The sequence below is a fragment of the Symphalangus syndactylus genome, chromosome X, assembly GCF_028878055.3.
Source record: "Symphalangus syndactylus isolate Jambi chromosome X, NHGRI_mSymSyn1-v2.1_pri, whole genome shotgun sequence".
Classification (NCBI taxonomy): domain Eukaryota; kingdom Metazoa; phylum Chordata; class Mammalia; order Primates; family Hylobatidae; genus Symphalangus; species Symphalangus syndactylus.
The window spans coordinates 85,849,291-85,877,283 of record NC_072447.2 but is presented as its reverse complement, the minus strand read 5'-3'; the positions used below and the strand labels follow the sequence as shown (position 1 = coordinate 85,877,283).

Here is a 27,993-nt window from a genome sequence, read left to right as displayed (position 1 = left end):
AAAATAAGCCTCCATGGTCATTGAGCAGTAATGACATGCAAAGAACCAGTATTGTGGGCCTATATTTCTCCTTCCAGTGGCATAACCCTCCTGATTAGTAGAAACAAACCAAGCATTTTGGCAACTTGTGGCTCTCAGAAATATCCTTCTGGTTAGTGACACTGGAGTGTCATTAAAAATAAAGATGGCTGGACTCTTTAAGTAATCTTCCACCAGTGATGACAACTCTGTGTCTGGCACAAGCCACCTGGCTTTGGTGGAAGCAGAAGGTGACACATAATTTCTAATGCATCTCCTACATGGTCTTTTTCTTTTGTAAGCTACTTACTACATTTGAGAACAGAGCTATAATTGTAAAATGTTAGAGTAGTAGGTGGTACCTTGGAACTATCTCCAAAGGAAGGTATGGGGTGTGGTGGGGGCGGGGAAAGATTCCTAGATTAACCTTAAAGACTTGTGGCACATCTGTTGTACCCATGACCCAAGTACTCAGGTAATGACATATTCATTTGGAGCTCACTCTACTCCAAGTCTATAATAAGGATGCCCCAAGTATGAAATATCGAACATCAAATAATAATGTAGGTCCTCATCAGAACTGTTGTCACATTTTTCTCAGATGGCATCATATATATTCATTGGAAGGAAGTGGTGAAAACCATTCATATAGGACCATTTCGTATGGCTCCCTCTGTTCTTCCCACAATAATCTTTTAGGTACTAGATTCACAAAGAGCCACACATTTTGCTCTCCTGTACGAGATGTATAAAGTGTCCTAAAGGATAGCAGACTTCATCCCAAGTCTTGCCTGAGATCATGTGAGGCCCTAGAGTTTAATGCATGGACAATATTCGAATGGAATGTTACATATTTGTGTTCACTGCATAATATTTTGTTACTAAATAAATTTTCAGTGATTTATATTATTTGCAATATTTCGCTCATTTTGGTGACTCCTTATTTCATAGGATAAAAAGTAATACAATTTGATATTGGGATCTAATGAAGGAGGACTCAATGTCTGCTTTTGTTTTTTGGCTTTAAAAACAGAAATATATTATCCCTTCTTTTCTTGTAGTCTACAGTTTGAGTTACAAATCATCTAGGAAACTGAGAAAAATCCCTTCTTCCCAATCTTTCCAGATGTTCTTGCAGAAAGACTATGGACTTCCATTCTGGGTTAACTCAAAGGACACAGTGTTGTCTCCTACCTAAAATTAATAGACTAGTAAATATCCTGCTGGCAAAAGTAAACTTTCTGTACCTTTTCAGTATGTATCAGTAACACTCAGCAGTATTTCAGAAGGCAAAAACAAATTCGTATTTTCTCTTTTTATAAAATGTTGACATGAACAATCGCCCTACTTCCTTTTTAATACATTAAATAGCAAGACTTTCTTATTTTAGGCTGACATATTTCTGCAGTTGCCTTTATTAGATACAGGTTGAATTATCTTATTAAGTTGTGTAAAATCTTTCAAGTGTCCACACTGAAATGGCCTAAAAAACCTAACATTCTAAGCCTTGTTCTGCCTTCTAGCTTGATTTATTATTGCACCCTTTCAAATGCCCTAGGCTTCCACCATGCCAGACTGTTCTAGCACAGTGTCTACCTCGATGTCTCTGTCTGACTTTAACTTGAACATCCTTATTTTCCGGCTTCCCAGCAACACTTTCTCACCTGATGGGTGGGAAAATTCCTAATAGTAGAATTTTGATTATCTAATTTCTTCCCATAAATCTTCCTTGAATCATTTACATTGGAATTGGCCCTTTTCCCATAGCACGTTGAATGTTCCTGTGCCATAGCCTGATATGGTTCGACCTCTTTGATGGTGGAGATAGTTGTCTACACAACCACTAGATTCTAATCTCTTTGAGAGTAGGGACACTGTCCTATTAATTTATGCACTCCTCACAACAATTAGAATAGACCTTTACTAAATGTCCATTAGTAGATCTTTAAGAAACACCTGTTAAACAGGTACTACATCTGTCCTTGTATGTTTACAGAACCATTATTTTAAATTGTCCATTTCTGTATCATCTTTGTAGTAGAGCATTTAAAGGCCATTCAAGTTATAAAATCTAAAGGCATATTTAGTGATTTCTAGCTATTGTTTTACTTATTGATATTGGCCACTGAAAAACATTTACATTTGAAAATTTCAAAGACTGATAGTTGCATTCAGATTTTTTTTCTTTACACTCTTGTCTCTCCTCTCCCCTCAAGCCTATCTGCCGGGAAATTTGCTCTTCCTTACTGGTCACCTGCCAATGGATAAAAATAAGTGCTTTGAACACTGCCCATTGAACTGATTAGGATTTCCTGCATGGTTTCCCCCAAATAATCACAATGTGTTCACTTAAGTGTTTGTGAAGTAAACTGAAATAACTTTAATAACAAGCAAAATAAACCAACCCCTTTGCAGCAACAATGACTTCTCTAGCTTCGTGTCCATTTAACCTTTAAAAAAATCATCCAACTAGAAAATTACCATCTTTATCTGCAATCCATGAGCTAAGGCAGAGTACACAACTCAAAACACAGTCATTGCCTCATTTAAAAATCTCAACTCTTGTGGAAATACATTTATGCAGCCACATTGGATTACAATCAAAGAAAGTAAAAACGAAAGCAAGTCAGTTGAAGAAAAAGCATCACCTCCTCTCCACACACACGCACCAAAATGGAGTAGACCACACTTCGTTGTGGCAATGTAGTGCTATTTTTATTTTCCCTATCATAGCCTGCTGCCTTCATCTGGCAGGAAATGACAAGTCCCTGCCCACCATAGCTAGAGGACTTGGCAAGTACCCAAAAATATGTTGAACAGACACTGGCCTCCAAAACCTACAGTTGAGAAAAAGTAATATTTTTAAATTAAATTTACCTGCTGATTTGCTCCCTTTTATTTGTGCCGTGGGCTAATTGTTTACCCCATACATCATTATTTACTCAGAGATTAAGGCTAGACTCCAGAACACCAGTGGCCCTATGGAATTAATTTGGGCTAGGGTGACTTTATATGTAAGTTAAGCATTGGCTTGCTATTTATTTATTTCTAACTTCTTTCCCTTAAATGTATGGTGTAAAAATCTAAACAGAGAAAGTATTTCTAAACCATAACTTATGACCATAAATAAAAGAATTGTTAATAATGTTATTTGCAATATTTGTTTTTTTATGATTTTATTTCATCAGAGTGAAAACTAAGCAACTAGCCAATTCTTGAGATTGATTTAAATCAAGTTCAATGTATTTTTTGCCTGTTTTTTTTGTAAAATTTAAACAAGTGTTAGGGTAATGATGTTTACCTCTAAGTCATGGCAAATAGCTTGAGTTCAGATGCCCCTTCGGTGTACCTACCAACCTGAGTATTTGTCAGGTGCAAAGAGATTAGAAACATAACTCTGACGGTTTGGAAAGCCAATTGTTTGTTTCAGCAATTACATCAGTAACAGTTTAATTACAAATATGCAATTTCTGGTTATTTTTATTTTAAAATGACCATCAAGTGGTTATGCACTTTCATCATTTGTTCTGTGATAGGCCTCTAGTCTACTTACCTACTTAACTATCTATTTATCTGTCATTTAGACAAGCTTTCCCAGATGGGATCAAGGAAGGTTAAAACAAATAACTAGCAATCTTAAGTGGAAATTTATCTAAAACTGAGACACTTCTATTGCCCTGCCCTTCCTAACATTAGGAACATCACTGATACCACCAATAGCTCAATGTTTCAACTCTGAAGTATTCTGTAATTCCTCCCTTCTCTCTTCACTGCCTTCTATTTAGACTTCTACTGAGTTTGTCTGACCTTCTCCATAATATTATTCTGATTTAACTTGTGCTTTGCCTATTTTCTTGCTTTATTTACCTGAATTATTTAACTGAAAACCTCTGTAGGTATGCTATCATCACATTCCATATACCACACCAAGGTATACATCTTCATGAAATCTCTTTTGCCTGAGAGAATGAGTAGTAATCTTCATTTGGAACCTCTAAATCTGAGAAAAGTTACCCAAGAAACACATCCTACACACCACACACACTTAGTACTTTCTATACTTCATAAGTGAGTTGAAACTTTTAGGACATGGAATTCCCCACAGTAATAATATTTTATTTAAATAATAAATTTATTAAAAAGCAGGAATCCAAATGAGTTTGTCTCTCCTAACTTGTCACTTTGAAGGTCTATATGCATATTTCAATTTTTGGAATTCTCTTTTAGAATTACACTCAGAACATGCATCACTTTCTTTAGAATAATTTTATGGGTGACAAATCTTTGATTTTTAAGGGTAGATAAATTATTGGGAAACAATCAAAAGCCATTCGTAGCCAGTCTGAACAGTGAAGTTAGAGATCAAGTAGAAAAGAATGTCATTTTTGTTCAAAAGCATGATATGATGACATTGTTTAAAGCCTCATTTTTCTTGATCAGCCCAAACCTATTCCAAAGACAATTTCAAAGAATATGAGAATATTTGGTGAAATACAGCATCATTAAGATAAGCATACAGCCTTGTGAGGTCACCTTCAAAGTGATGACATTTATTTGAAAATATAAGTTGTGCTCTTTACTTAAATTAGTCATAGACTGAGAGTGAAAAGTCTTGAATTCTTGTTCTACCTCTGCAATTGAATGCCTGTGTGATCCTGAGAGAGTCACTTAATTTCTCTGGGTCCCCATTTCTTCTCTAAAATAAGCATGTTAAACCAGATAACTTTTAGAGGGAATTTTAGCTCTAATAATTTGTCACTTTACTTCTGAGTTTTAAATAGCCTTGGTTCTCCATGCCATATACATTTATTCATATGTATGGGTATATAATATTACATTATATCCAAATTTTTGATAAATAATAAGGCATGATTTATAGTAGGCAAAAAGAACATGGACTCTGGAGCCAGTCTTACTGGATTCAAACCTTGTGTCTGCCACTTCTTAGCTGTGAGGCTTTGGGCAGGTTATTTAAACATTTCTGTGCCTCAGTTGCCTCCTCTGTTAAGTGAGATGATAATAGTACCTACCTCTATGAATATTTAATGAGTTAATATTTATGAAGCTCTATAGTAAGTACTATATAAATATATAAAATAAACTAATTCTTAGCATTTTATGCAGTGGAAGATAACTGTATGCATACACAAACGTTGTGGCCAAAGGCTGAATGCTATCTAATGTATCCAGGAAAAATAATTTAATAAATTTTCATGAATATCTTTATACATCTATGAATAAATGTTTTGCTGTTTTGGTTTGTTTTGTTTTTTGTTTGGTAGTAGTAATGGTTGGGTCTCTCTCTTTTAGTCTCTCTCTCTCTCTCTCTGTAACTAGACATCGTACCTTGATTACGAATTTTCATGTCTATTTATAAATGAAAATGCACTTGAATTTCCCCCAGTTAATTTGAATTTTGTATCATAACAGGATTGCAAAGATGAACCAGAAATCTCATCTGTTAATACCTCCAACAGAGGTATAGTACTTCATTTTAGCCAATAGATTATTACTTTTTTCTATGTTTAATCTTTTAAAATTTTTCTGAGTACATAGTAAGCATACATATTTGTGGGATACATGAGATATTTTGATACAGGCATGCAATATGAAATAAGCACATCATGGAGAATGGAGTTTCCATTCCCTTGAGCATTGATCCTTCGAGTTACAAACAATCTAGTTGCAGTCTTTACATTACTTTATAATGTACAATTAAGTTATTGACCATAGTCACCCTGCTGTGCTATCAAATAGTAGGTCTTATTCATTCTTTTTAATGGTTTTTTTTTTTTTTTTTTTTTGCTCATTAACTTTTGACAATAGAAATATGCCACTGTTGGCTGGGCGTGGTGGCTCACGCCTGTAATCCCAGCACTTGGGGAGGCTAAGGCGGGTGGATCACGAGGTCAAGAGATTGAGACCATCCTGGCCAACCACCCCGTCTTTACTAAAAATACAAAAATTAGCCGGGCGTGGTGGCACATGCCTGTAGTCCCAGCTACTCAGGGGGCTGAGGCAGGAGAATCGTTTGAACCCAGGAGGTAGAGGTTGCAGTGAGCCGAGATTGCACCACCTCACTCCAGCCTGGCGACAGAGCGAGACTCCATCTCAAAAAAAAAAAAAAAGAAAAAAGAAAAAGAAATATGCCACTGTCTGTGTAGGCTACCCTACCTAACATGAATCACTAATATATGAATGTTACAAAAAATATGCTTCAGATAGGTGCCTAATTTTTTATCCCTGTCTCATTCAGCTTTCAGCTGTACTCATCCTGATTACATCAGGGGAAAGGGCTCAAGTGGTTTTGAACAGAGGTTCATTTCCCTTTTATGAGAAAGTCTCACTAGAAAGAAAGAATGGGGTGGCCTAAAAGATATAACAAAACAAAGAAAACAAATGGGGTGGCTTTAATTTGGCTTCCAGATACCCAATAAACACATATATTAGTTTGGTGCAAAAGTAATTGCGGTTTTTGCCATTCCCTATATTAACTGCAAAAACCACAATTATTTTTGCATCAAACTAATATTAAATACTTGGGTTAAACATGAAGGGGATATGTGCACTACAGGAGTTTTATTAGCTGGTAGAACTCTGACCTCCTGGTCCGAAGTATGACATAATGCTAAAATGGTTGAGGTGTTTTTCCCCCATGTTTAGGTGAACTGTACAGTCCTTTTGTTCATGATTTTTCAAACTAGGCTCAAGCACTAGACATGTTCCTTTACAATGATTAGATATCAAGGCTTGTCCTTGGGCAACACACTTCTTCTAAAAACAGGCATCCAGACAAAGAACTAAAAAGCAAACAGAATAAACACTTGCTGCTCTGAATCTGCATCTTCCAAATCTGCCCCTAACCTGATACTTACCAATCAATAAATAGAAATTCGCCAAGCATTCAGGTGATTCACCTACAGCTACTGTAATTTTTCTTTTCTACAAACAGCATCACCTTTCTCAACATACACATATATTACAATATCGTGTGCATGTAGAGTGGCCGGTGTGTGCTGGGTGAGATTATATTATATAAAAGTTTAACATTGGAAGCATTTATTTAATCTGTGCATAGACTTGCTTTCAAAATGGGAATAAAGGCTGTGTACCCTAGTTTCCCAAATCCCCTTTAAAGCTAAAAAGTAGGTCAAACAGCCCATAAAAATCAGCGCCAGGACTAGTGTTAGATGAGTGAGGCACTTTCCTTGGACACAAAATTTAAGGGGTTGAAAAACAACTCAGTAATGAAGAGAAATATTATTTCAATGCAGTATTTTTTAAATTGAAATGAATGGAAATATTCACAGTAAACAAAATATCAAGATAGTAAATAAAGACAGGATCAGTATGACTGATTTTTTTCTTTGTCTCAGACAAAAAAGACTCAGCAGAGCACTATTGAAAAGAATGCCACATTTTATCAAATACTCCAGAAACTACAGCTTTTCGTGTTCTGTAAGACTGTATATCTTGATTGCTAGAACCAGGCTATTGCTTGGTAATCTATCAAGTAGACCAGCAAATGTGCAACAGGGAGCTAGCAAAGGCTCTAATTGTCTGTACAGGGCCCACAGGGTAAAATAGTATTATTTTTAGAAAGATGCTGAAATAGAAGTCAGGACTGTATTTGACTACCTGCTGTTTTCTTCGGTGCTGATGGAACTTCTTAATCAGAGCAATAGGGTCTCCTGAGGAAGCGTTGGAGAATCTGGCACGATTAACTCATTCATGCCTTGAAAAACATAGAAAAGCAATGGTCAGGTGCAGCATGGAGAAGATGCTCAGAGAGGGCTGGGAAATTTCAGCAAGTGGATGCTGAGATCCCAAAAATCAATTACCACAGGAAAAGGAGAGTATAGAGAGTTACACTTAGTCATTAGTGGTAGTGAAGTAGAGTGAGTGAGAATCCCTTTAGCATCTGACATCTCTTTTTGACATGGCCCCTTTTGGAAAGAGTGAGAGAAGGTAGGAATGTTGGTGGAAAGGTTCATGTGTCACTCCCTGGTCACAAGGAGCCCTTAACTGTGGTGAACTATGTTAGAAAAATCCCATAGCCTCTTGTTAAACTCACAATACAGTTGAAGGGTAAAAGCTGTCTTTTTCTCAGTTAGTGATCTTTTCTAAATAGTTGGCATGACCACAACTGTTTCAATGATTATTAAATACATATGGAGGGAGATCCAGCTGGCCAGTGGTTGTCAGCACAGCTGATGCTAGGAGAAAAATTAATTTCTACACAAAGCTGCCCTACATGTGACCTTAAAATGCTTGTAGATAGTTTCTTATGTATAGTGATTTAGGGACACCAAAAACCATACCCCAGCTTCCTCTGCTCTGCTTTACCTAAAGATCACTTGTCCAAGCTTGTCACCTTGCCAGAAATGTCCTATTATAGATTCAATCCTTTAAGAAACTATGTGTCCAGGAATCTACTGATAAAGTGAAAATACTACAAGAAGGGGTTACATATTAGCCTTTTAACTGTAATCAATCAGCTAAGCTAGATTTTCCTTTAGAAAGTGGAAGAAATGAAATACAAATAATACATTTACTTGGTAGAATGAATTAAGGGAACATAGAGGGGGACAGCATTAGGTGGGTAACATAGTAGGATTACCTGAGATGCCAGATCATAAGGGTTAGCAAAGGATTCTGCAAAGGGAAGGATAAGGCAGGAAAGATAGAGAGAAGGCACCCAACGAAATATTTTCCATCTACACAAATTTGCTTCAAGCTAATCCTTTTAACACGATGATTTTTATTTAGAATGATAACTTTTGAAGCAATCCTTTGAAAGAGACTTGCGTTCTAATGCCAGCTTCAGTTGAGTAATCTTGAACCAGTTGTTTTGTTTCTCTCTCTCTCTTTCTGTTTCTTCCTCATGTAAAATGAATAAAATAATAATGCCTACTCCTGGGGAACATTGTTAAGATTACATGAGATATCATAAGTAAAAACCAATAAGTCAGGGCTTGGCACATAACAAGTGCTCAATAAATACTACGTATCCTTTTCTTCTTTCCTCTAGCACCTAGTAAATAGAGTACTAGACACATTAAAACTCCTTAATAAATCCTTTTAAAAAGACCTGATGAGGAAAAAAAATAGTGATCAGGATTAAACACACAGTAAAGTTATTTTTAAATTATTTTTTGTCCTTGACAGAGGGTAACAAAGTGGGAGAAACAGACCAAGTAGAAGATGAGTAACCAAAAGGCAGGTCCAGAGGCCGAAGAATCCAAAGCAGCTTATCATGGGGACTAGGAAAGAAAACCTAGGCAGTAAGTTACAAAGTGACAAAATTATATTCCTTGCTGGTAGTTTGTGAAAACAGAACCAGAACAGCACCACTTTAGTGTGTCAGATATGTGAGATCAAACTAGAGTAATAGTCTGCAGGGACAGAGTTTAATGACTGAGCAGGGTCACAGATTAATCATAAATACTAGACAAATGTAGCTGGCTAGAAGCAGATTTTATTGAAATAGTGAATATTCTTAGGCACTGTTTAATTTTTAATCATTTAATTTGTTATACTTTATGGACAGGAGTCAGGTGAGATATCAAAGAATGGATTTTGCTTTAGAGAGTCACTTCATTATTTTTTTTCCAGGATAGCCATATACTTTAAAACTATTCTGCTTTACTTGAAAGCTTTTTCAACTCCCAAGACAAGTCATTTAGGCTGAGAGAAACAGGGTGTATGGAAAAGAGCACTAATCAGAGACATATGACACCTACCTTTTAGCCTTGGCCTTATCACTAATTAGTGGTGTGACCTTGGGAATGTCCCTTCTATCTCTTGACCTCGGTATTTCGTCTGCGGAATGAGGGAGCTACTAGATTATCCCTGAGGTTACTTTGTGCTCTTACAGTCTAAGTTTGGTAGAAAGTTTGAGTAGACAGATAGGCCCAATTCTTGATAAATATTGGGGAAGATACAAAGAATCCCTGTGTTCTTCCTTCCCAGTGCATTATCCTTCAGGCCTGACTGAATCCTCACACCACAACTTTAACTGCCTGGGCTCCATATCCAATCCAAGACCCATAGTCCTAAGCAGACTTTTCTAGTTGGCACAGATTTGTTCCTCTCACGGACTACTCCCCATCAAAATATCCCTTATAGCCAGTGTTTCTACTTTTATGTTTAAAACTACTGCGATGTGATAAGTGGATTTAAGCTAATGCATTAATGAGAGAGAACTAGAAAATAGTATCCAGGACATTCACAGGGAGTGTGCAGGGATTTTCCTAGCAGCCTTTCTTAAATAAAAACATGGGTACCATTGCAGATCTAGACGAAAAGGATCACAGTAGCATGAAAGGAGAGTAGGGGAGAGGTTATAGTCAGCTTGAGTTCCTCAGCCTACGTATGGAGTAATTCAACAAGTTCAGTCAGTGCATATTTAATGAGCACCTTGGGTAGCATGATTAGTTCATGATAAGTTCAATGGTGATGTAGATAATGATTAATGAGCCTTATAATATTTTCTCATTTTCTGAAAGAACTGATTCAGCATTTTAAATAAAAATTAGACTTTATTAATCTTGATTAAACCTTCGCTAATTTTGTATCAATCGCTATGAATGCTCTGCTTTTTACAAACAAGGTAGCTGAGGCCCAAAGAAAGTAAGACTCATCCTGAGTTATATAACAAGTTAATGGCACAATCAGAACTAGAACCTAAGTTTTAATTCAAAAGGCCTTTGTTCATTTCCTCACATCACACTTCCTCCCTACTACACATTCTATACTATGTGTGTAGCTATTTCTCTTTCCTTCATATGGTCAGACTATCTAAATGTAAGCTTTATGTTGTTAAAGACTGTCAATTTTTTACATCAAATACCAGTGTACAAATCACCAGAAATAAGTATCCCTTTGTTTTTTTCTACAATGGTATAGAAACCGATATTCTTAACTGTATGCAGAAGAAACCACAACCTATTCCTGTCCGTTCCCCATCTCTCTCTCTAACTCTACTTTACCCCATGCAGAAACACAGATATTCTCTTTACATTGAGTTCATTCATTTCTGCTGGCATTCAAGACTGGAAGAAAGTGACTAAAATAAGACAAATGGTCTTTTTACTCTTTGGCCCATTTCCTGCTGCTCCATTTTGCTAAACTATCAAGCTAGGACAAAAGAATGGAGTGATGAGATGAAAAATACCTTGCTGTAAATCAAATCATCATGCTAGATATCACAGAAGATAACAAGAAATGAGACATAGCCCCTGCCCTGGAAAATCTAGCAGAAGTGACACAACAGAATAAAAGAGAGATGTGTAAAATCAGTTGCTAAATTGGGCAGGTCAAACGCTATGCTTTGTAGAAAGCTGCCATATATTTAGAGTAGAAACATACACCAGACCTTAAAGTGGTTGGACTATTCCATACAGCATTTCTGAAAACAGCTATTCACTGATCCATAAAAGTTATGCCTCTCTTTCTCATTGATTCAGCTGCAAGCTTTAGAACTATTTTGCTCCTTGTAAGCACTTCAATCTGCAAGCTTAACCAGGCATAATGCTGACATGTGCAAAGGGAAATTTGTCTGTCTGGTGAAAGGCAAGTACAACTCAATGTTCCCAGTGTGATTTCAATCCAGTAGCACAAGGTATTTTGCAAATTGTACAGAGGAGCTCTGGTAAAAGAAATACAAAGTACCTGTTCAGTATCTGCATGTGATCCATACCCTTGAGAGAGAAGTGTCCTCAATTATACCATTTTCACAGAGAGAGAAACTGAAAAATGAGGGAGCTCAGTACCAAAGGAGCATGACTTCAAACTTGTGATTGGTGCCTGCTGAAAGCATAATTTAGAAGAGAGTTTAGAAATTGATGTCGCAAGGTTCTTCCTCTTTTTCCTCTTGGATAGGGAGCACAGACAGAGGAGGCGAGTGTGTAGAGAGCAAAAGAATGTGGTGGGAAATAATTGGCATTATCAGGAGACAGACAAGCCTAAAACTTTGTTACTGTGTTTTTGTTCTTTTAACTCAAGATTCTATAACTCACTGGATGAGATGGTTACCACACTGAGCTCCTAAACTTAAGCATGCGATTAGATTCCAGTTAATTCTCTCTGTAATGTAGGCACAGAGTATGCTCTGAAACAAGAACAGGCATCCTATAACTCCAAGTCCTTCATCCTAAGGAAAAAGCTTACTCACAAATATAAAAATGGCTCTATCCTCTTTTCTGATGGTTGATGTGTAAACTTGATTTGCATATGAAGGATTTCATGTTTTCCCCCAAATTCGAATTCCTTATAGCCAATATAGAATGCGCTAGGAAGCCAGCAAACAAGTAAACACAGAAATTAATCTATTGCTACAGACCTGTTTGGGAGAGCCTCTGTGTACAATTTTTTGAGCCCTTTCCTTTTGCTGATATTAACTTGCATCTAAAACCACACATTGTGCTCTAATCTCTAACAGAGGCTCATATCTGGAGTTCAGAACCTTTGCTCTTAAACCTTAGCATGCCATAAATTAGATTATGTAGAATAAAGCAAAAATTCTAATCTGATTTTCTTTTTACATTATGTCAGTTTAAGTGTAGATGAATGGTGATTCTGTTTAAGGAAAAAAGTTCCATAAATTCAGACACCTTCTTCCTAAATCTCTTTTGTATAATCAGAATTAATATGTGCTAGCTTATCCTCCTCAAGTAAATAAGCTCTAAGAGGGCAGGGGTTATATCTTGTAGAAACAGTAAACACATCATAAAGAATGGTTGAAGATAAATAAAACATTTAATTTTTGCTTTTTACAATTCTCAATTTTATTCATTTTATTCCCTATTCCCTGCCTCCTTTTCCTTGTTCACCTAGCCTAAATCCAATCAAAGGACAGCCTGTTTTGAAATGGGTACATCTTGATTTCTTCTATTACCAACTCTCTTGATTCTCAGGTGGAAAGGGACAAGATAGTGAGTTATAGCTTCATCGTATGGAGACAGCATAACATAAAGAAAGAGCTTTGACAATCAACAGAACTGGATTTGAAACTCAACCAAGATAGATATGTTTATTGCATAGATTATGGTGGTGGTTTCCCAGGTATATATTTATCTCCAAACTCGCCAAGTTATATATATTAAATATACACATCTTTTTGTATGCTAATCATACCTCAATAAATTGGTGTTGAAAAAAACAGTTGTATATCACTGGGCAAGTTAAGTAATTTCTTGGACATTAGTTTCTTAATCTGTAAAATGGAGAAAATAAATGTAGTTGTTGTCAAAATGATGTAAGGCATCTTGCCTAATGCTTAGTATATCGTTAAGTGTATATATTACTTTTGATGATAGAACACTAAAAATAAAAGAGCCAGTAGTAGATAAGCTCAAAAAACCTGCTAAATCTTAGATTCTGAGTAGCTGCTTAGATAGTTTATTGCTTTTTCTAGAGTTATTACTAAAAATATACTTGATTTAGAATACAGTATAAACTCTACAGGGAAAAAAAATCCATAGCAAGGATAGTCTGAATCTGATGCTGACCCTTAGTTCATGGTGAGACTTTGGACCTGCTTTGAAACTCATGTAAGGAGCTGTGAGAAGGCTCTGGGAACTCCTAAATGTACGTCCAAAATCCGAAATCATATTAGAAAACTATTATTTTCCCTTTGCTAAAGAAACTAGACTGAACTCCCAGAGATGTGGGAATAGAAAAAGGCCAAAGGCTCAGAATTCCCCATGAAGAAAATAAAGTCATTATGCTTACGAGTGAGACTGAGCAAATAAAACCTAATTTTCCTTCTAAAATAAATTATTACAATCTAAATATAATTACTCACTCAGGAAAGGGTTATATGAAATTAAATTTTTTATTTTGAAAACAAATGTTTACATATGAAACCAAATCAATTCTATCTTTTTAATTAATGTACTGAAATTTTGCAGAAAAATATAAAGAACTGATCACCACTTCTTAGAAGTATTTCATATTATTTGACCCAATATGAAAAGTGGGTTAATGCATGCAAATGTTAAACAGATTAAATTTAAAATTTTCAAAGCAACATCATACAGTCTTTAGAGGGTCTATATTTGGGTGATTTACTATTGATTTTCATTTCTATTGTGTGTCCAAAATTTTTCCAATGAGTGTCCAGGTGTGTCACTAAATGAAAATTATGAAGAGAAGATTGCATCTCTATGTATTGTATTCAAGAAGCCCACACAACAGAGGGTTCACAGCATTTGAGGAGGGGCCATCCTGATTAACCACCATGCCCATATTCTTCAGATATTGATTTAGCCTATAGTTTTACTCTGGCCATTCATGTCTGGCCCAAGTCCCAGTCAAGGAATAACTTATAACCTGGGGCGATCAATTTTTCTCTATGGGACTATGTCACAGATATTTTCAAATTTAATGATTCCCAGAGATCAGTTAGTTGTAAAATTTCTGAGTAAATCTTTCCCGGGAAAGACCCAAACAGACACAAAGATAGTATTTCCTAATGAAAAATTCTTAAAACTGTAACTTAGAACTAAATCAGTCATCTTAACAAGTAATTATACATCAAATATAATCCAGGTTATAGTCTGTATTCTGAAAAACAGCCCTTTTCTCTCTGCAGGTTACAGAATGTCCTCATAGTGTTTGCTTAACCAAATTTCATGGCAAAAAAGAAAAAAACTGAGGGAGGTTTAATCTATTCTCCATGATCAAAAGAGCCTTTCAGCAAGATGTCAGAGCAAAACTGGGTATCCCCAAACCCAATATATGATCACTCACTCAGGATAACTTGGGTTGCAAATCTGCCTTCCCTAAATAATCTGGATGGATTATCTAGACCAGCCACTTTACAGTCTAGTCTGTTATAGTCATACTCTGCTTCAGCTAGGTAGAATTCTCTTTTTAACCCTAATAAACTTTTAGAAGTCATAGCATTTCAGAGAGAAAGGTATTACTGTACCAGATGTCTTGATATGCACTGTGACTTTTGATACAAAACTATTTCTAGGATCAGTAGTTCTTCCTCAGAGAGGCTAATGCTAGGTCAAGTTACTGAACTTTCCTTTGTTAAATTGAGTTAGTTTTATGAAGTATTACAAAATCAGTACTACCTAGTTTTAACCCTAACTTTCTTAGAAGAGGGAGAAGTCAATGGATACATTTATAATTATAAGGTATAAAAATAAAGGGGAAAAAAAGGTAAAAATAAAAACAGATCCCAATAAAAACTGGACCAAAGAATACAGAAGCAGAATGCTATTGTCATAAGGATGTGGGGAAAAAAGTCAAAGAAATATGTCTTTAGAAAATTAAATGAGTAAGTCCTTCAGTATGAAAATTAATAGGGGCCATAAAACTATAGATTAAAATAAAATGTAAATTTAAAAAAATAGACTCTGTGGGCTCTTTCATCTCATATATATTTTGCTCATAATATTTAATTGTGAAAACATATGTGAGAAATAATAAATCAGTCCATCTTCTACATGTTATTCATTTTTTTGCACATCATTAGTTTTAAAGAAGTAACTTATAGGTCATCAGTATTACCTAAAATAGATTAAATACTTTGAACAGTAAAGGATTTCATCACTGTCATCCTACACTTAAGTTGTAAGAATTATTTTATCATACAGAAATATGTCACTGGGGCTTAGTGCAGGGGCTCACACCTGTAATCCTAGCACTTTGGGAGGCCAAGGTTGTGAGATTCCTCAAGGCCAGGGGTTCCAGACGAGTCAAAACCCTGTCTCCACAAAAAAAGTACAAAAATTACCCTTTGGTGGTGGTGCATGGCTATAGTCCCAGCTCCTTGGGAGGCTGAGGTAAGAGAGTCATTTGAGCCCTAGGGGATCAAGTCTGCAGTGAGCTGTGATCATGCCACTGCATTTCAGCCAAGGTAACAGGGTGAGACCCTGTCTCAAAAAAAAAGTCATTGATTTATAAGAAATATCTGGTAACATGTGATTAGCTTATAAGAAATACTGAATCTCATCTGCCAAGTAAAGCTGAAAAAAGTATTAGCTAAATAATAATAACAATCTTAAAGCCTTTCATCGTTGCTGAGAATGTAGAGAAAACTTTATTTTCTGCCCTAAGTAGTGTGACATTTTGTAAAAGCTTTTTGAAGAAACAAATATTATGTCAGGAAGTAGGAAAGGAGTTGATGGGCACTTTTGACCTGGTGAGATATTTGCATATATTTTAGTTTCCAGTGAGATAGTACTTATGCTATCCAAGACACAACTGAGTCTGAATTGGCAACCCTGGCTCCCACGGTGGGCACAAGTCATGCTTCTGCATGACCCACATAACTGAACCTGATAATGGTTAAATTTTAGTTTCCTCACTAGATAACTAAATTTAGTGAACTTCTTGACCCATAACCAAGTTTCCAGAGTCTATACAGACTTGATTTTGGCTAATATCTTGCATATCTGATTATTTGTCAGGAGCTCTGTCTGCATCTTGATCTCTGGTTGCTGCTAATGCAGCTGTTGCTGCAAAGGAAAATGATGCCTCTGGAGCACACTCTTTATCTTTCAAAGGCTATAGCAGAAGAACCCACTTTAATTTTCAGATCTCAGATAGCACTTAGTTATACGACAAACATTAGCAATATTCAAGCCATTAATTACTGTATTCCTTTTCAGGATTCACATACTATCACTTACTGTATATATTTATCTTCCTCACACTCTCACCTTAGTTGATCAACCGCATATGTCTGTTTCTGTCAGACAAGTTACCCTAAAATCTTCACTCCTTTCTCAAATCTGGAATCTCCTAGACCTCAGGACCTCCTGCATACTCTCTCTTGTCTAATGAATTGGCTGTATTGTTGCTCTGACACTCAATACAGCACATACACTTCCAGTATATGGCCAGGTCTTTGTTAATCTTGTATTACAGCATCTAGTATCAATTTGCACTTTGGGTTGTTTTTTTTTTTTTTCTATGAGCACAGTAGGAAAAACTCTTTCTTATTCTTGGAAGGAAACAGTGGTAAAGCCCAACAACTCAAGGTCTGTTACAATATTAAGGCCTTTGGGAGAAACCTGAAGTGTGCCTGTTACTGAGAGATTCTTGAATGCTCTCAAAATGAAATCTTTCAATGTTTCCCAATGAATAATGCATGTCTCTTAATCCACAAACCTTGATAGTCACCAAGGAGAAATGAACAGAGCACTGGACAAGGTATGAAGAGACCTGGATTCTACCTTTGTCTCTGTCACAGACAGACAGAGGTACTTGACCCAGTCACTTCACCTCTATGAGTCTCATTTTTTCCAACTGCACAATGTACACCATGAACCTACTTTGCTTCCCAAAGCATAAAAGTCTCAGATGTTTGCCATTGCTCTGAAAGTGACAAGAGCTGAATCTGTTTCTGACAATTTCTTATTCTCTGACTAGGGATCTAGAGACTGATTCTTGAGACTTATAGCATAAAAAGAAGGTTTTGGGTGGGGAGTCACTTTAATGGGCAAGGGAAGAGGCACCTTCTGTGCCCTGCTTTTATCAGGATTGGGTGGAGATCAGGAAAAGGAGTTTACTTCCCTTTTTGGTTCTGGGTAGCTGATTGGTGCCAAAAGTATCTATGAGCGGAATGCAGAAGGTGTGTTTCTTTGTCCTCTTCCTTTCAGTTACCTAGTACAAAGGGGCATAATGAAGTGCATTCATTCCTAGGGGTCTTCACATGAAATTCAGTGAGATATCGGGAGCAGTCTATGACTCACTTTGTGTTTATTCATCTTTACATTATTCAGCATCATATTAATCTGGCCCCAACAAAATAGGTACACTAGGTGGTTCCTGTCTCACACAAATATTATTACAAATATATAGCAAAGCAGAGCAGTACATGTGTTCACAAGCGCAAAGCACATTATCTGCAATTAAAAGTATATCCTTCTCGGACACAAACTTCTTGGTATATCCAAATGTTTGCCAGTGTGACTGGTATAATCTTGCCCTGGGTGGAAGAACTTTAATCCTCTCTATAAGTTTAATGTTTTTGTGTTTATATCTGATATTTACAGAAGCTAAAGGAAAAACAAAATTCTCTTTGCTGAATGATCCAAAGGTCTCTAAAGCATATAGTTCTGCTTATTGAGTAAAATTATAACTTTTTCTTTTATGAAAAATTTTGAGCAGTATAAAATAAAGTCCATGTACATTACTGTTGACAGGAGAGGAAGGAGCAGGAAAGTTATTTGAGATTTAATCCTGGGTCATGTTGTACCACATCCCTCCTCATTTCTATCTCTCTCTCACATAGGAATTCGTGACTTTTTTCTTTTAGTCTCTGAATGCAGCTCCTAGCAGTTACACACAATTTATAGTATCATCATACGGTTTAAAGTCAAAAGGCACTGTCCTAAACATTTTCTCTTGGAGCACAAAAAAGAGACAACATGCAAACAAGGAAATAATTTCACTTACATTTTGTCAAAATAAGTCAATTTTGAGTATCTAGAAATGTAAATTAAATTCAAAATCATTTTAACCATTGTTGATTTTTTAATGTGCTGATTACTTACTATCGTAGATAGAGCTTATCTATGAAAAACAGAGCAACTGTGCCTGTTGTCTTATTTCCTCTTTCTCTCATTATAAACAAGTTTTCTTAAATGTGTTTGAAAACAGAATCTTTATATCTATCATTAATTACAACAATTAACTTTTACAGTGAAAATAAGTAACTTACACAAGCTGATAGGAACATGCATTTATATTAGCTAAGGTCCTGAAATATTGACTCTCTCATTTTTCAAATAATTGTTCATTTTGAGAAGGACACAAAGTTAACCAGTTTAATTATGCAGCAGATAAAAATAGCACCCCCAAAGAGTTTTAGCAAAGAGTAGATAAAAATTGTCCTGAACCTTTATGTAAGCAACTCTACTTAATACAAAATAGGTTAAATTGCAAATGTTCACAGGACTATTTTATTCAATATCAACTGAGCTAAACACATTATTAAAAATCTCTCCATGTCAAACTTGTATTTCCCCAAGTTTAAAGTTGCCTCCCTCCTCTGGCAGCCCATCATACAATTATTTTTGTTTGTTCAAATACCAACGAAATGACATTTAAGGATGGTCCAAGTTCATTATATCCATAACCATGCTTAGACTTGACAAGTTGTACAGTTCCTTGTGTGAAGAGTCCAGTTCTAGATATTAAGGGGAAAATGCACAGATGAGAGCTAATTATGCATAAATAATTAGAACCTACCATTTCAGTTTCTTTCTGTTTTCTTCAGAGATCTCCAAAGAATTCATGTGATGGCCACTCCAACAAGGATGCTACTGATCTGTGCATCAGTTTAGGCTCCCTGTTCTGAAAATAACCAATCCAATTCTCCTTCACTAGCAAAAGGAGAAAAAGAAAGAAAGAAAGACAGAGAGAGAGAGAGAGAGAAAGAGACAGAAAGAAAGAAAGAAGAAAGAAAGAAAAAAGAAAGAAAGAAAGAGACAGAAAGAAAGAAAGAAAGAAAGAAAGAAAGAAAGAAAGAAAGAAAGAAAGAAAGGACAGACGGAAAGAAAGAGAGAAAGAAACAGAAAGAAAGAGAAAGAAAGAAAAGGAAAGGAGAGGAAGGAAGGAAGGAAGGAAAATGAATGAATACGGGAGAGAAGGAGGGAGGGAAGAAAATAAATAAAAGTAAAAATAATACAAAATAAAAGAAAACCAAAAGAAAAATTATGAAAGCAAAAGGAAAAAAAATTAAAATTATCAGGAATATCTAACCACTATCATGTTGAAAAGCATAGTAGTAAGATGTCAGAGTGAAATATGCAAGCCACTCTCTGTGTACACTGAACATTTCCGTTTTCCAGGGGGCAGCCAGCATGCTCTTTTGCTTTCATTCTCTCCACCCCCGCCCACCCCCGTTAATGATGCAGGGCTGCACTACAGGCTGTATGTAGAGCCTGCAAAGCTTCACACTTAGGAAAAGAAATTCTCCTTTCTATTTCGAGGGCCACAGTGCATTGTCTTCTGTGGTTGCACTCAGCTTTGAGCTCATGATAACACACAGCCTATTTGCCTATGGAGTCCTTTGCTGAAGCTAGGAGCCCTCGAGTTGCTTGCATAGATAGTGGGCCACCACAATCTTAGAGTGATCCTTTCTCACAGCCTCTCACTTGCATTCAGTTATCAAAGTGAACATTCTCAAGAATGTTCCCTAGAAAGCTGCCAGTAGAAGAGGTGAAGGTGAGCATGATCTCTGCCTAGGGCATTCTTGAATACACAAACTTCTAAAATTCTGACATTGAATTAAATACCCCACTCCTTAAGAGGAATCTGGAGCTATAATCCACCTTCCACTTCCTGTCCACCCACTTCCCATTGCCCTCAGGGTCCCTGTTACCAAGAAGTGCAGGTAAACCCCCATTTCTTCTCAGTGATTAGGCAGGATCCAATGAAAAGAGATTGGCTTTCTGCAGCCCAGACCCATTGCCACAGGCTCTTGAAGATGGTGTTCCAAGGAGTCCCAGAGTTCCAGCCCCCTGAGACCAGTGCCACACTGTATTAGGCACCTAACACCCCCCTCCCCACTCCCAAAGGTAGACGAACAGGAAGCAACTGAAGGTAATACCCATGACTTGGGTAATATCTCTAGATCAGAGTAAAGGGAATTTTCACATAAGCCATGGAAGAAAAAAACATGTTATTGCAGGTCCAGTCTCATGCCAAGACATACCTGTGTGGTATATTATAGGGAATACCCGGAGGGCTCTCCACCTCAAAATATCACCTCCACTTTGCCTGAAACACCAGTCCTCTAGAGGCAAGAATTTCTTTCTTCCTGAAGTCTTGATTTTAAAATTCTCATTCTCCTAGAAATACACTTATTCGAAAACCTTGGTGTGAATGAGTTTAGAACTGTAAAGGTAGGAGTACATGTTGAGAACAGGATATAAAGGAAAACTGAAGAGATCCAAGGATAGGAAAACAACTGCAAAAAGCAAAATAACAATTTCGTCATAGGCTAGCTTTAGTGAGAATTGTCTTGAGCAACTGGAGAAAAATATAAGGAGAAAAAGGTTTTTTTGTTTTGTTTTGTTTTTGACAGATTCTTGCTCTTTCACCCAAGCTGAGGTACAGTGGTCCGATCTTGGCTCACTGCAACCTCTGCCTCCTAGGTTCAAGCAATTCTTATCCCTCAGCCATCTAAGTAGCTTGAGATTACAGGCATGTGCCACTACTGCCTGCTAATTTTTGTATTTTTAGTAGAGATGGGTTTTCACCATGTTGGCCAGGCTGGTGTTGAACTCCTGGCCTCAAGTGATCCACCTGCCTCAGCCTCCCAAAGTGCTGGGATTACAAGCATGAGCCACCGAGCCCAGCCAAAGAGTAAATTAATCTAAATGTGTATTGGGCCAGACATGTTTACAACAGGCAGAAATATATTGCCCAGTTGTCTTCCGATTCTCTGTTTCGGGGTCTGGCAGATGATGTGGGTAATACTATGTTTGCTTGTTTACAGAAATATTTTTTTGACTTGCCTTAGTGTGTCTAGAGTTTATTGTGATGTGCTCTTTCCTCACACAGCTTTAGCTCCATTCAGCAAACATATGTTGAATAACTCTTAAGTGTGGAGGAGTGGATCAAATTCAACTAGGGAGGTGAGAATAAAGGACAGGGTGGCAGAGGGCTGATGGCAAAGGAAAGGATGCCATGTCCCAGAAACTCTTTAGAATCCAATTAAGTCGATTTATATATATATATATAAAATATATATATATATAATGCAATTGTCCCAAATATAAGACAACATGAATATAATAAGGGCCTAAGTCATATCTAGTGCTGTAAGATTTCAGAGAAGTCAAGGATCTCAGAGAGCTAGAGTAATGGGTACAGTTTTACTGTAGAAGTCGGGCAAGTCTTCCAGGAGAAGAAGGGTTTGGGCTTGGCCTATTAAGAATCACAAGATTTTAGTAAGTAAAGAACAGAAATATTATTTGTATTTCTTAAAACCCATAGCTCTTGCCACGTTTTACTGGCTCACCTCTTGGTATCCTCATTTTCCTCCTGATTGCTTCCACCAAATAAGCTTTGGAAGCAGCAATGTCTTTCCCTTTTTGTGAAACACACATCTTTTGAATTTCCAGCCTCAGAGCTCACAGGAGCCAAATTTCATGTGTTTTGAAATAAAACACCCAGTGGTGAAATTCCCTGAGTGATACTGCTCTTATCTTTTCTATTTAGGTCAAGAAGCTTGAGCCTGACTAGAACCAAAGGAAATAATCCTATAGGAACTTCTGATCTTTCACTCCAAGTTGGTTCAATTATAGCATATCAGAGCTGAAGGGGATATGAGTGATGTTATAGTCAGCTCTCATTTTAAAGATGAAGAAAGTAAGAAGGAACCCAGTTCAAGTCTCACAGTTAATTAATGATAAAGTTGGGATCTGAAACAGGGTTTTTTGACTCTTAAGAGAATGTTTTTACCAAAATCTTTTCCATCTGGCCAATGTCTCATGGCATCTATGAAACAGTGATTTATTTGTAGTTACATTATCTGTGGCAAGGGTTTTTCTTTAGTTACAGAGGCAAGGTTAAATATTAAATGGACTCAACTATACTTCATGGCTCTGCATATATATATATATGAAGCTTATTTGGTGGAAGCAATCAGGAGGAAAATGAGGATACCAAGAGGTGTATATATATATATATATATATATATATATATTTATATACCTTCATACACATATATATATATGTGTATGAAGGAGACATTTTGACTCATTTAGATCTTCTTAAAAGATCTAGAAAAAGAAAAAGAAAAAAGAAAAAGGTTAAGCCTTCTTAAATTAAGAATAGAGACCCAAATAATTATTTTATTCTTTCCCTATAGAGCAACTCCAAAATATAAAATATATTAAAGTGGAAGCAAAGTAAAAGTTTCAGCTCTTAATATTGGTTTGAGGAGATAATTTCCTTTATAATGAATGTTTCATTATTATTTAATGTTTACCTTGTGATTCTAAAATTACTAGGTCTCAAGTTGACTTCTTCGTTATACTGTAAATAAAAGATTACATGGTACAGTATAGATTATGATTAATGTAGTTTTTCTAAACATTCATACCACCAGGCCTACAATTTTAAATCCAAGGGATCCTCCCATTCCAAGAATTTTTAATATTTTTAATAGTTATGATTTAATCATGACTAAAATTTATTTAGCATTCTATAATATGCAATGTGCTTTATGTCTGGCCTCGCAATTGCATAGAATTAACTAATCAACATCAATAAAATATAAGATTGCTACAATTAAAGGATTTAAAAACATTTTAAAAATCAGTTATTCAAATTATTTTGGGGTGGGAGTTATGACTTAAAGTACTAATTATATTCATTCCTTGTTTAAGTAAAAATACTTTTTTGTGAATGACAAAGGTATTTTATGGCCTGAGAGTTGGCAATGTGCCAGGCATTGTGTTTGATATTAATGTGTTTTACAATCATTATTTTATTTACTCATCAAAAGAACTCCATACTTTAAGCTTAATTCTGACCCCATTTTATAGTTGAAAAAACAGGCTCAGAGATGTTAAGTAACTTTCCCCAAATTAAACAACTTTGATAGTCAAAAAAAAAAAATGCTCAGTATGGATTTGGAGTTGTGAAATCAAGGAGATTTCAAGCCAAAGAATGTCACTGCCGATTCTCAGGTTATAGTGATACCTTTGGTAAAGTACAATACTGCAACTGAATTTTTTTAATCATCATTTTTTAAAAATCAGAAAATAAAGGAAGAATTTGTTAATATAGATTCAGCGAATTCACAGGGCTAAGAGAAAAATCCCCAGGCTTGGGATGATGGGGTTATGGCAGCATTAGAGAGATCGTATATTTCTCAGTACCCTAATTTCAAGCAGTTACAGGGTTGACCACCGGGTAAACTCCTTCCTACCTTGCCAGAGTTTTCAGTTCTATCTGCTACCGGTATGTTTTGTTTTCCCTTAGGGGATAGTCTCCGAATTGATTACAGAATATGATGGGAAATAGAATTTATTTTGCAGAAATATAATGAGTCTAGGAACAAAGTGAAGGGGAGTGAGTCGGAAGTGGTTTCTGTACCAGATAAAAGCTCCAGTGTCCAAATGCAAAATGCCACTTTACTCAAGATCATGATTGTTTGCAAAACCAATGTATTAAACTTTAACTTGCTAATTTAATTTCTATTTTTATGCATAAGATAAAGGAAGGAATAAATGGTTCAAAATACAGTGCCTGAAATAAAAATTAATGATGTGATTGCATGTTAGGGCAAGTTTGAAGCCTGAAAGGAACCTAATTTATTATTGGAAAAATGTCCAGAATATATTATACTAAAAATTATAGTTTAGGTGCAAATGAACACTGGATTTTCCAATCAAAAGTAATACTCAGGGGAATACAGCAAAGGAGTGTTGTTTGGATCTACATACTAAGACAAGAATCCAAGCCAGGAGTGGTTTTATTTTTATTGACTTTAAGTCCTTACAATTAGCAATAAGCGGAACTTGGTGATAGGAGATTCAGCTGGGGCCCACAAAAAGTCACTTTATACAGACTGCATTCCTGTATGCACATGTGGACAAGGCCCTATAGAGAAAGAAACACTGTTATGAATAGACAGAGTGGAAGGTCATCTATCACACACAATAAAATACTCAATGCAAGTGTTATAACCCACAAAAACCCACTCACATACCTGCCACTGGTTTGAAAAGCTAATATTTCAAGTGTGTTCTTTTTGGCTATTCCGCTTCTGTGCCCTTTTTGCAGAAGTAAACTCTGTTGGGAAGGGTAAATGTGTAGCCTCAAATTCCTCATTAAGGTTTGATTTTATTAGGAGTTAGTGTAACTTTATCAGGTAAATCCACTCTCAGTAGAGACCCCAGCAATTTCAGTACAATTAACAAGAAAGGAATACTGAAGAGAAATGAGAAGAGTATGGAAAAGTATTTACCACACAATTTTGTCTTAAGCCAAACATGCTGACCACATTAGAGACTTGTGGAATATTGGAAGTAAAAGGATTCTTAGACATCTTGCTGGGCATAGGTTTTTACTGGTGAGCCATGCATAGACTTCAGACGGTCCTTGAATCCCTGAAAGCATTTATGAAATCTTGTTGGCACTCTTCTGTGCATTTTTCTTAAGAGAAAGTTCATAGTTTTAATCAGATTCTTAAAGGAGTCTGGGACCAAAAACATGTTAAGAATCACAGGACTAATGAACATTGCCACCTCAGACTCTCTGCTATCAGGAAGTGCAACCTGGCAGGAAGGGCCCGGCATAAGGGTTTATCAGATAGTAATCCCCCGAATGGTTACAAACCACTGATCTGTCCAACTTCCTCATTTTACAGGTGATGAAATTGAAGCCCAGTGAGTTACAAACCTTGTCCAAATATGGCATAATGAGAGTTAATTCAGTGTTAATTATTTTGAGAGATGAACTCTCATAGGTACGTCTTTCTAATTGCCTTGATATTTCTTCTGAGAGTCACCGTAGGTGCTAAAGTGAGTACTTCTTGTTTTAGATACAGGCTTATGCTGGTACTTTCAGATCTGAGTAAAGGCAGGAGAGGAAGGGTGATAACAAAAAAAAGGAAAGAAAATATTGACTATATTGGCTGCATCCATGATATTTAATGTAATTTTAAGCTTAAAAAATCTCAAATTGTACAAAAATGTTTGTGTGTGTGCACGTGTGTGTGAAAGAGAAACTCTGTGTATGTATTTTACTAAAAAAGGTTCTATTACTACCATAACCTTCTTTATAGTACATGACCCAAAAAAGTTAGAAATTACTGACTTTATTTTAAGATAACTAAGGCCCAGAGAGAAGACACCTGCTCATTTTCTAGAGCTTGGAAGTGGAAAAGCCAAGACTAGAACCCAATTTCTCAAATTTGCTTTGGTGGTATTTATGTTGTCCCAGACAGTCTCTTTCTTCACTACCATATCTCTCTAAATAGTATACATTTTGGTCTTTCCCCTATTTAGTATTTGGGAAAGGATCTGATCAGATGTCCTTAAGACTAGAGACACCATTGACAAAATACAGAAAGGAGTTTTTAAATAATAAAGGATTTTTAAATAAGGAATATTTTAAAGGGGCTTATTTTGAAAGCCCTTTCTGTATTTAGTCTATGCTGTCTCTAGTCCTTTCTGTGCAAGGAAGCCTTTTGAGCTCTAAATCATTCCGCTGATGTATTTTCAAATGACTCTAACCACTATTGCTGGGGTAAAAGGTTTAAGCTACATAGGTTAGGTTTTTAATTATAGACACTCTAAAATGAACTCTATTTAATTTAGACAGAAAATAATTAATTAAAGATAATTAGATAAATCACCAAATCTCTAGGAGAGACAAAGAACCAAGCTTAAATGCCACACAGACAGGAACAACTTAGCCAAGGTCAATGCCCAGTCATACCATGAGAGTATTCTAGCAACAACACTAGTGTGGTCAATGTCCACCACTCAATACTTATGACATTTGGGAATGCATGTGACAGTTTTCCCAGATTCTCTAAAGGAATGAAATGTCTCTGTCATAATTCTTTCCAGAATATTCAATCTTCCCATAATGGCTCCAGCCTCATACTGCTTTCTTCCATCTCCAGGTATCATAAATATTTCTTCACTTGACCAAACCTGAGTCACTTGTTGTATGTCAGATGCATATATATATATGCAATATATTGTGTACATATAGTTTGTGTCCATGTAATGTAGATTTCAGTTTTTCTGACTTAATAGTACAAGAAGCCAACCTAGAAAGGTGTTGAAATGAGTGTTGGGGACCCAATATAGAATACTTTCCATGAAAGCTAAGATTGGTCAACTCTGTTTTACATTGCAGCATGTAACAGGAGCTGGGATTAGTGGGAGAATAAGAAAATCATTCAAGAAGGAATTTAAAATCAAAACTGACTTGTTGAGAACCCTAGGGAACTCCCAAACCATCTACCTTCGTAGTGAATTAGTCTGATAGAAAACTTTTTGGAATTTTAGCTTAAACTTAATAGGATTAATAAAATAAATACCCAAAAAGGTAAAATAACTTAAAGCCATGTCTGCAGTACTTAAATTGGAATATCTGTTTTTTAGTAATTGTCTGTACTTCTGCATGTGCCCATAAAGAATCGATTATGTCAGCAGGGCGTGGTGGCTCACGCCTGTAATCCCAGCATTTTGGGATGCTGAGGTGGGCGGATCATGAAGTCAAGAGATGGAGACCATCCTGGCCAACATGGTGAAACCCTGTCTCTACTAAAAATACAAAAATTAGCTCAGCATGGTGGGGCATGCCTGTAGTCCCAGCTACTCAGGAGGCTGAGGCAGGAGAATCGCTTGAACCCGGGAGGCAGAGGCGGAGGTTGCAGTGAGCCGAGATCGCGCCACTACACTCCAGCCTGGCGGCAGAGCGAGACTCCATCTCAAAACAAACAAACAAACAATCAAAAACAAAACACCGCATGTTCTCACTCATAGGTGGGAATTGAACAATGAGAACTCATGGACACAGGAAGGGGAACATCACGCTCCGGGGACTGTTGTGGGGTGGGGGGAGGGGGGAGGGACAGCATTAGGAGATACACCTAATGCTAAATGACGAGTTAATGGTTGCAGGAAATCAACATGGCACATGGATACATATGTAACAAACCTGCACATTGTGCACATGTACCCTAAAACCCTAAAGTATAATAAATAAATAAAAAAAAAAAAAAAAAGAAAATAAAGGAGAAAAACCATATGCTCAATAGATATTGAAAAGGGCATTTAATAAAATTCAATCCCCATTCTTGATTTTTGAAAAATTATTTTAGTAAGCTGAGAATAAAAAGAAACTTCCTTAACTTAATGAAAGATATTTATCAGAAATGATTTCTTTAAACCTGACAAAACATAATAGAAATCACAGAGGTGTTCCCATTAAAGTCCAGAATAAGATGTGGATGCCTACTATTGTTGCTAT

General features: G+C 36.3%; 1 protein-coding gene across 5 annotated transcripts in view; it reads right to left on the bottom strand.

The window, feature by feature from the left end:
* The window catches only part of GPR174 (G protein-coupled receptor 174), a 30,781-nt gene extending 10,728 nt beyond the window's left edge, over positions 1–20,053 (bottom strand). Inside the window, exons 1-3 of one of the 5 annotated variants that reach the window (XM_055267163.2) lie at positions 19,747–19,997; positions 19,234–19,338; positions 7,657–7,753 (exon numbers count right to left, since the gene is read on the bottom strand). The gene's annotated coding sequence lies outside the window, so the exon portion shown is untranslated. Of the gene's footprint in view, positions 1–7,656; positions 7,754–11,691 lie in introns of all 5 variants that reach the window. The other 4 variants (XR_010119607.1, XR_010119606.1, XM_063634718.1 and 1 more) reach the window with 4 other exon arrangements.
* Between the last annotated feature and the right edge of the window lie 7,940 nt (positions 20,054–27,993).